Genomic DNA, 10,470 nt, shown 5'->3' with positions numbered 1-10,470 from the left:
CTTCCAGTAACAGTCACCTGTTCCTGTCTGAAGATGGAGACCTTGTGAATGGCTAATAAATACAGGACTGCCGGCACAACAAATGGTTGTTATGGGGTGTTTATGTTGCTATGGGGTGTGTATGTTGCTATGGGGTGTTTATGTTGCTATGGGGTGTTTATGTTGTTATGGGGTGTTTATGTTGTTATGGGGTGTTTATGTTGCTATCAGGTGTGTATGTTGCTATGGGGTGTTTATGTTGTTATGGGGGTGTTTATGTTGCTATGGGTGTGTTTATGTTGCTATGGGGGTGTTTATGTTGCTATGGGGGTGTTTACGTTGCTATGGGGTGTTTATGTTCCTATAGGGTGTTTATGTTGCTATAGAGCAGGGGTGTCGAAGTCAAATGGACGGAGGGCCAAATAAAAAATTTAGCTACAAGCCGAGGGCCGGACTGTTCGAATGTTCATTGAAAATTTTTTAAATGACGCATATAGTCTAGTGAACCTAATTGAACCTACTGAAAACCTAACAAATATATTCCAATATGATCAGATAAATAAAGCAATATTTTCTTATGGCTCTGTCAGTAATCTTTAATTTTCAACAGACACAAAAGACAAATTTCCTTTATATAAAAATCCCCATAACATGAACATTAAATGAAAGAAACCGGTATTCAAGGCACCATCAGTAGCCTATATTTTCTATTTTAGCAAAAGTGGGCTAAATTTACTTCAAAGAAAAAAACAATAATAGCAATTTTCTATCATCCACTCAACTGAAATATTTTTAAAATATAATTGGATTGAAATACAATAAAATAAAGTGCAAAAATCTATTAATCAAAAACAACACTTTGTTTAAGGAGAAGTAACATGCAGTGAAAACAAATATTAAACTTTAACTTTTAAACTTGAACTGAGTAAAAACTCTAAATATGTGATTGCACAGTAATGTTCACTTGTTTGAGGTTGAGGGTGATACTTGGTGGTGTCCCATCTTTTCCACAAGTTCATCAATGTTCGGGGTAAGGCTCTGAGCTGAGGAAATCCTCAGAATTGAGTGGAGGTGTTCAGCAGTAAGTCGACTTCTGTGTGATGTTTTGTTCAGGTTCATCAAAGAAAAAAGTTGTTCACACAGGTATGTGCTGCCAAACATAGACAACGTTTGAGCAGCCTGGATGCGCAGCTGGGGCATTGTGTCGGGGAGGAAACGGGCGAACTCCGCAGCACCCACTGCCGCATATTTTGCCCTCAGTGCATCATTGCATTGGAGGTCAATCAACTCCATTTGGAGGTTTGGTGGTGAGCTTTCCACGTCAACAGCAAATGGGTTACCGAGCAGTTCCAACCTGCTTTTTTGTGCTTCAAAGTCAGCAAATCGGCGTCGAAAGTCAGCGGCAAGCATACCTATTTTATCAGCCAACTGTGCGCTCGGGAACGCACTGGTAGAGAGCTTCTCTTTCATGGTCTGGCAGCTGGGAAAGTGGCTCAAATTTTCTTTCCGCATCTGCGTCTCCCACAGAGTCAGTTTGGTTTTAAATGCCTTCACTGTACTGTACATATCAGAGATGACATGATCCCGACCCTGCAGCTGCAAGTTCATTGCATTCAGATGACTCGTAATGTCACACAGAAAAGCCATTTCACACAGAAACATTTCGTCTCGGAGTTGTGTTGTGTCTTTCCCTTTGCTGTCCAAGAACAGACAAATCTCCTCACGAAGCTCGAAACATCTTTGAAGCACCTTTCCCTGGCTTAGCCATCGCACCTCTGTGTGATAAGGCAAATCACCATGCTCCGTTTCTAACTCCGTCAGAAATGCCTTGAACTGGCGGTGATTCAAACCTTTGGCTCTGATAAAGTTAACTGTGCGCGTGATGATGCTCATTACATGCTCCATTTTCAAGGCTTTACCGCACAACGCTTCCTGGTGTATGATACAATGATAAGCTGTCAGCTCACCTGTCGCGTTTTCCTCTTGCATCTTTTCCCGTATCTTCGCCACCAGTCCGCTCCTGTGTCCACACATCGCAGGTGCTCCGTCGGTTGTCAAACCCACGAGTTTTTCCCAAGGCAGCTCCATCTCATTTACACATCTTGACACCTCTTCATACAAATCATGCCCCGTAGTTGTGCCATGCATAGGACGTAAAGCCAAAAACTCCTCTGTCACGCTTAGGCTGGAGTCCACTCCGCGGATGAAAATTGACAACTGGGCAATGTCAGAAATGTCGGTGCTCTCATCCACAGCCAAGGAATATGCAATGAAATCTTTTCCCTTTTTCACAAGCTGCTCTTTTAGATTGATGGACAACTGGTCTACTCTCTCGGCAATGGTGTTTCTGCTCAGACTCACATTTAAAAAGAGTTGCCTTTTTCTGGGCAAACTTCGTCACAAACTTTAATCATGCAGTTTTTGATGAAATCCCCCTCCGTAAATGGCCGGGCTGATTTAGCGATCTCTTCTGCCAAAATAAAACTGGCCTTGACAGCAGCCTGGCCTTGTGATTTGGCTTTTTTGAACAGAGCCTGTCGAGATTTGAGGCCTCGTTTTAATTCCTCTGCCTTTTGTAGCCTTTGTTCCATGTCCATATTCTTGTTTTTGTCCGCGTGTTTCGTTTCATAATGTCGTCTCAGATTATACTCTTTCAGTACCGCCACACTTTCTCCACACAGAAGACACACAGGTTTTCCAGCTACCTCCGTGAACATATACTCCGACTCCCACCTTGTTTGAAACCCCGGTTCTCAGTGTCCACCTTCCGTTTTGCCATTTTTGATGGGTATCTGAAAGTTAATTTTACTGTGATGCTGACGACTGCTGTGCCAATAAATATTGAAATGAAGCAGCCTACTGCTCGGTGCGTCACCGTTGCATTGTGGGAAATGTAGTATTGGTGCGTGTAAAAGATCTGCGGGCTGCCGGCTTGCTGCGGTCTGCGGGCCGGTTCTAATAATAAATCAAGATCATCCCAGGGGCCGTAAAAAACCTTCTCGCGGGCCGGATGTGGCCCGCGGGCCTTGACTCTGACATATGTGCTATAGAGTGTTTATGTTGCTATGGGGTGTTTATGTTGCTATGGGGTGTTTATGTGGCTGTTGAAGGAGGAGGACCAAGGTGCAGCGTGGTGAGCGTACATATTATTTTTATTTGAAAAAGATGCCGACAAAAACAATAAACACGACAAACAAACCGTGAAGCTAAAGGCTATGTGCCATGAACCAAGGCAACTTCCCACAAATAAACGAGGGAAAAGGGGCTACCTAAGTATGGTTCCCAATCAGAGACAACGATAGACAGCTGTCCCTGATTGAGAACCATACCCGGCCAAAACATAGAAACACAAAATCATAGAAAAACAAAACATAGAACGCCCACCCCAAATCACACCCTGACCAAACCAAATAGAGACCTTAAAATGCTCTCTAAGGTCAGGGCGTGACATTATGTTGCTATGGGGTGATTGTCTAGCTAAATAGATACTACTAGAAGTTAGAGCTGGGCGACACGGACAAAAATCCATAAATTGCTATAAATCCATAAACACACTATGGCGCGTGTCACCCACAATGGGGATTTCAAAGAGAGAGAGAAAAAAGAAAGTACACAAGAGAAATATACATTTGGGTGAATTTGTCAGCTATGCAATTCGAACCCTAGCCTTGCCCCAAACTGCCGCTCTTATGGGTCAGAATATAATGATGTAATTACGTGGGGATGATCTCAGAGGATTCTCTGCGTAGGCCTTCAGCTGTTCGATGACGCACTACATCAGCGCACCTCTCTGATCATCCTCCCGATGTCCGTGTCCTTTTTGGCTTAGGAGTCTGTTCCCTCACCCTTTGCTCTGGAAGGGGTCTTCTGAGTACAGACAGCTCTGTAGTTCAGAGCTCACAGCATAGGAATGAAACCCTTTAGATACCACGATTCAATGGGAGATGGAGGCCAGGTGATTCGACTTGAATTCACCCGCTTAGACACAGCTACTCATCCGTAGCTTGGGTAGAAAATGATTTCTTTGTCCTCAAACTTGCGTTGCATTCTGGGTTTGTTGACTTTTTAGACCTTGCTGCAGCTTGGGTCACGTCATCTTATCTGTAAATATATATATCCCATTTAGCAGACGCTTTTGTCCAAAGCGACTTACAAGTCGGCTGGGGCCACTACTTTTGCATATGGGTGGCCCCAGTGGGAATAGAACCCACGACGCTTGGCGTTGCAAGCGCCATGCTCTACCGACTGAGCCACACAGGAATAAATTCTATACTCACAGGTTTTATACCCTTGGGTCAGAAGTGGGCGTAACCGCCTTTAGGGCAATTCTCTGGGCGTACCAAGTTAATGAGGCAAGGTCTAGATTTTATTCAAATCAATTTTAGACAACTAACTTAACATTTCATCTTCCCCAATATTTCATATTGGGAAAGATGTACAACGTACAATGTATAAACATCAAATATATACTAGGAAAACTCTTCACATTACAATGTTTTCGTAATAACGTCATCTATTAACCTTTAATAACAGAACAAAAATGACATACATTTTCATATTCCATCTATCGTCATGACTACCATTGTGGCTGACGGAAACCATTGTTCCAAAGTCCCTTTATTTCATGTTTAATGTTCTGAGGCTGGTTCTCCATAGTAACAGGACAAAGGAAGGTGTCTGTGGCCTGAGATTTACCAGGGGCGTGAGGGGTCATAATCCCCCCCCCACATCTTCAGACCCCTAGATCTCTCCTCCTCTGTTGGGGTTGAGAGATAATCTGTAGGGTTGTGGTCTCCTGTAACCTGACCTGGTCAGGACAGTCACTTTACAAATTACCTCGACTAACCTGTATCCTCGCACATTGACTCGGTACCAGTAACCCTTGAATATAGAATCCACATTGACTCGGCACCAGTAACCCCTGTATATAGTCTGGCTATTGTTAGTTTATTGTGTTACTTTTTGATTGATTCTATTTTTTTTTTACTTTACTTTAGCCGTCTTCTCCCCCTCTTCTCTCAGTGATGGTGTCGTATTCTAACCCTCTCCTCTCAGTGATAGTGCAGTCTTCTCCCCCTCTTCTCTCAGTGATGGTGTCGTATTCTAACCCTCTCCTCTCAGTGATAGTGCAGTCTTCTCCCCCTCTTCTCTCAGTGATGGTGTCGTATTCTAACCCTCTCCTCTCAGTGATAGTGCAGTCTTCTCCCCCTCTTCTCTCAGTGATGGTGTCGTATTCTAACCCTCTCCTCTCAGTGATAGTGCAGTCTTCTCCCCCTCTTCTCTCAGTGATGGTGTCGTATTCTAACCCTCTCCTCTCAGTGATAGCGCCGTCTTCTCCCCCTCTCCTCTCAGTGATAGTGCCTTCTCCCCCTCTCCTCTCAGTGATAGTGCCATCTTCTTCTCCTCTCAGTGAGTGTTGTCTTCTCCCCCTCTCCTCTCAGTGATAGCGCCGTCTTCTCCCCCTCTCCTCTCAGCGATAGTGCCTTCTCCCCCTCTCCTCTCAGTGATAGTGCCGTCTTCTTCTCCTCTCAGTGATAGTGCCGTGTTCTCCCCCTCTTCTATCAGTGATAGTGCCAACCACCACAGCCATATAATATCTCATCCAGATCTTTGCCTTGCTTCCATCCATATTTACAACATGCTTTTACAGACCTCAGTCATCACTGTGAGGCCTGTCTAATTTGCCTCCATTAAAGGAAAGTGCTGTACTGTGGTTGCTGGCTCAAGAAATCAAACACCAAACAATCTCCCCCTTTCATCATGTTCAAGTAAATGTGGAAAATTCTCTTCCATAGAACGGAGTTGATGGTAGGTAGTAACGATAGTACTTGGTTGTTAGTGCAGCTTTCTTCCTAGAGGGACTACCGCCCTACTAACGCCCTGGACCAGAGCTGGGTGGGCCTTGGACCAGAGCTGGGTGGGCCCTGGACCAGAGCTGGGTGGGCCCTGGATCAGAGCTGGGTGGGCCCTGGACCAGATCTGGGTGGGCCCTGGACCAGAGTGGGTGGGCCCTGGACCAGAGCTGGGTGGGCCCTCGACCAGATCTCGGTGGGCCCTGGACCAGAGTGGGTGGGCCCTGGCTGACATCCATACACAGGCACACCCTGGTACACACTCCACCTGCTGGACATTCTAGTTAAATGATTGCAACAATCACTCTCTCTGTCTATCTGTCTTACCCTCCCTCCTGCCCCTCTTTCTTCCCTCTCTCTCTCTCTCACTCCCCTCTCTTTCTCCCCTCTCTCTCTCACTCCCCTCTCTTTCTCCCCTCTCTCTGTCTCTCTCACTCCCCTCTCTTTCTCCCCTCTCTCTCACTCCCCTCTCTCTCTCTCCCCTCTCTCTCTCCCTCCATCAGGTGATTGCTGGCTCCTAGCAGCCATAGCCTCTCTAACCCTCTATGAGAGGCTGCTCCACCGAGTGGTCCCTCATGGTCAGTCCTTCCAAGAGGACTACGCTGGGATCTTCCACTTTCAGGTATGACTACACACGCGTGATGGCGCCGATGGGTAGGGCTGCTGTCTTATCGGCCCTCAACCAATCATGCTATTTTGTTTGTTTTTTCGCGTTGTTCGTAACTTATTTTGTACATAATGTTGCTGCTACCGTCTCCTATGACCGAAAATAACTTCTAAACATCAGAACTGGGATTGCTCACCTCAAACTAGATGAAGAGTTTTTCTTCAATGAGTCGGACATCGAGGGATATCCTGTTGACACCCGACCAGGCCCCCGATCCCCATGATTCACTGAAGAAGGAAACGTAGGTTTCGAGGCAAAAGATCAGGGTGCCTTGTGTGTCTCCGCCCTTACATTAGAGAGCCTTTTCATTCTTTATTTGGTTCGGTCAGGGTGTGATTAGGGTGAGTACTCTATTTTTTTTTTCTATGTTGGCCTGGTATGGTTCCCAATCAGAGGCAGCTGTCTATCGTTGTCTCTGATTGGGGATCATATTTAGGCAGCCTTTTCCCACCTGTTGTTTGTGGGATCTTGATTTTGTATTGTTGCTTTTAGCCCTACAAAGCTGTATGTTTTGTTTGTTACTCTTTCTTGTTTTGTGCTGGTTATCATAAATAAAAAATGATTAACCTACCCCACGCTGCATTTTGGTCCGACCATCCTTCCAACAACGATCGTTACATTGTAAGGATCAGGCGACAAGTGGCTAGTCTGCTAGTCTGGCTAGTCCGTCCTGCTAGCTGACGTTCAATCGCTAGAAAATAACATTCAAAATTATAATATTTTATGCTTCACCGAGTCGAGGACGACATTAAGAACATACAGCTGGCGGGTTATACACTGTATTGGCAGGACAGAACAGCAGCCTCTGGTAAGAGACGTTCTGACCTTAGTTCCTTTATTATGTCTTTGTGTTAGTTTGGTCAGGGCGTGAGTTGGGGTGGGTAGTCTATGTTCTTTTTTCTATGTAGTATTTATATGTTTGGCCTGGTATGGTTCTCAATCAGAGGCAGGTGTCGTTCGTTGTCTCTGATTGAGAACCATACTTAGGCAGCCGTTTTTTCCCACTTGAGTTGTGGGTGATTGTTTTCTGTGTCTTCACCATACAGAACTGTTTCGTTTTCGTTTCGTTCTTTCTCTTTGTTATTTTGTATTTCCGTGTTCAGTGTCTTTTCATTAAAAATGATGAACGCTTAGCACGCTGCACATTGGTCCGATCTGTCATACTCCTCGTCAGAGGAAGACATATTTTGTTACAGCGGAGGCAAAGGCATTTATGTAAACAGCACGATATCTAAGGAAGTCTCAAAGATTTGCTCGCCCGAGGTTGAGTATCTTATGATAAGCTGTAGACCACACTATTTACCCAGAGAGTTTTCATCTGTATTTTTTGTGTAGCCGTCTACATACCACCACAGAGCGAGGTTGGAACTTTTTTCCCCTTTTTTTCAGGACCTAGACCTGCCGCTCCGGTACCGCTTGCCGTGCGTTAGCAGATAGAACAGTCAATGACTTGGGTGGCTGGAGTCTTTGACAATTTTTAGGGTCTTCCTCTGACACCACCTGGTATAGAGGTTCTGTGAATCCTTAATTAATTTTTCCTTTATTTTCTGTCATAGGGGACTTGTTTTACGCCTACTTTACACCGGTGGAAGTTAGATCGTTTCTAGGTTTAGAGACGGTTGTAGTGTCCCGTATGCTTCTCCATGTTCTGCCATGTGATTCACTCTCTTTGTGACATGTTGAGACACTCTATGGAATGTTGTCTGTTGTGGTCCTCTTCAGTTCTGGCAGTTTGGTGAGTGGGTGGACGTGGTGATTGACGACCGGCTGCCAACGAAGAAATGAGAGATCATGTTCGTTCACTCAGCCGAGGGAAATGAGTTCTGGAGCGCCCTGCTGGAGAAGGCTTACGCCAAGTATGTCAACGAAGGCCTGGTCTGCGTCCCAAATGGCACATCATTCTCTATTTAGTGCACTACTTCTAATCAGGGCCTATGTGTGTGTGTGGATCATATTAACACTCTCTCTGCCATATAGACTTCATCATGTGTACATGTATCTACAGTGAGCTCCACAAGTATTGGGACATGACTGATTTTTTGTTGTTGTTGTTTTGGCTCTGTACTGACATCATACAATGACTATGAGGTTAAAGAGTAGACTGTCAGCTTTAATTTGAGGGTATTTTCATCCATATCGGGTGAACCCTTTAGAGATAACAGCACTTTTTGAACCTAGTCCCCTCCATGTTAGGGGAACAGAAGTATTGGGAGTACATATGCGTATGAAAGAATACTGAATGTAAATGCAACATGTAATGATTTCATGAGCTGTAAAAGTAAAAGATCCCAGCAATTTTCCAAATGCACAAAAAAAGCTTATTTCTCTCAAACGTCGTGTACAAATTTGTTTACATCCCTGTTAGTGAGCATTTTCTCCTTTGCCAAGATAATCCATCCACCTGACAGATGTGGCATATCAAGAAGCTGATTAAACAGCATGATCATTACACAGGTGCACCTTGTGCTGGGCACAATAAAAGGCAACTCTAAAATGTGCAGTTTTGTCACACAACACAATGCCACAGATGTCTCAAGTTTGAGGGAGCTTGCAATTGGCATTCTGACTGCAGGAAGGTCCACCAGAGCTGTTGCCAGAGAATTGAATCTTAATGCCTCTACCATAACCTCTCACCATTATAATAACAGGGGAGGTTAGCATTTTATATAGTCAGAAAGTTACAGACACACAAATATCATACCCCCCCCCCAGAAAAATGCTAACCTCCTCTGTTATTGTAATGGTTACAGGTTAGCTTTTTTTGGGGGGGGGGGTATGATATAAAATGCTACCCTCCTCTGTTATTGTAATGGTTACAGGTTAGCATTTTGGGGGGGTATGATATAAAATGCTAACCTCCTCTGTTATTGTAATGTTTACAGGTTAGCATTTTGGGGGGGTATGGTATAAAATGCTAACCTCCTCTGTTATTGTAATGGTTACAGGTTAGCATTTTGGGGGGGTATGATATAAAATGCTAACCTCCTCTGTTATTGTAATGGTTACAGGTTAGCATTTTGGGGGGGTATGATATAAAATGCTAACCTCCCCTGTTATTGTAATGGTTACAGGTTAGCATTTTGGGGGGGGGGGGGGTATGATATAAAATGCTAACCTCCTCTGTTATTGTAATGGTTACAGGTTAGCATTTTTTGGGGGGGGTATGATATAAGATGCTAACCTCCCCTGTTATTGTAATGGTTACAGGTTAGCATTTTGGGGGGGTATGATATAAAATGCCAACCTCCCCTGTTATTGTAATGGTTACAGGTTAGCATTTTGGGGGGGTATGATATAAAATGCTAACCTCCTCTGTTATTGTAATGGTTACAGGTTAGCATTTTGGGGGGGTATGGTATAAAATGCTAACCTCCTCTGTTATTGTAATAGTTACAGGTTAGCATTTTGGGGGGGTATGATATAAAATGCTAACCTCCCCTGTTATTGTAATGGTGAGAGGTTAGCATGTCTTGGGGTTATGATATAAAATGCTAACCTCCTCTGTTATTGTAATGGTGAGAGGTTAGCATGTCTTGGGGGTATGATATAAAATGCTAACCTCCCATGTTATTGTAATGGTGAGAGGTTAGCATGTCTTGGGGGTATGATATAAAATGCTAACCTCCTCTGTTATTGTAATGGTGAGAGGTTAGCATGTCTTGGGGGTATGATATAAAATGCTAACCTCCTCTGTTATTGTAATGGTTACAGGTTAGCATGTCTTGGGGGTATGATATAAAATGCTAACCTCCTCTGTTATTGTAATGGTTACAGGTTAGCATTTTGGGGGGTATGATATAAAATGCTAACCTCCTCTGTTATTGTAATGGTTACAGGTTAGCATTTTGGGGGGGTATGATATAAAATGCTAACCTCCCCTGTTATTGTAATGGTTACAGGTTAGCATTTTGGGGGGGTATGGTATTTGTGTGTCTGTAACTTTGTGACTCATCATTATTCACAATTCATTCA

The 10,470-nt window shown here is 44.1% G+C and overlaps 1 pseudogene; it reads left to right on the top strand.

Annotated features, from left to right (window-relative positions):
• Positions 1-10,470, top strand: part of LOC135559428 (calpain-1 catalytic subunit-like) — a 28,711-nt pseudogene that overhangs the window by 4,069 nt on the left and 14,172 nt on the right.

This window comes from Oncorhynchus masou, chromosome 18 (assembly GCF_036934945.1).
Source record: "Oncorhynchus masou masou isolate Uvic2021 chromosome 18, UVic_Omas_1.1, whole genome shotgun sequence".
Taxonomy (NCBI): Eukaryota; Metazoa; Chordata; class Actinopteri; order Salmoniformes; family Salmonidae; genus Oncorhynchus; species Oncorhynchus masou.
Note: the sequence above shows the minus strand (reverse complement) of the source record. Positions and strands in the feature narration are given on the sequence as shown.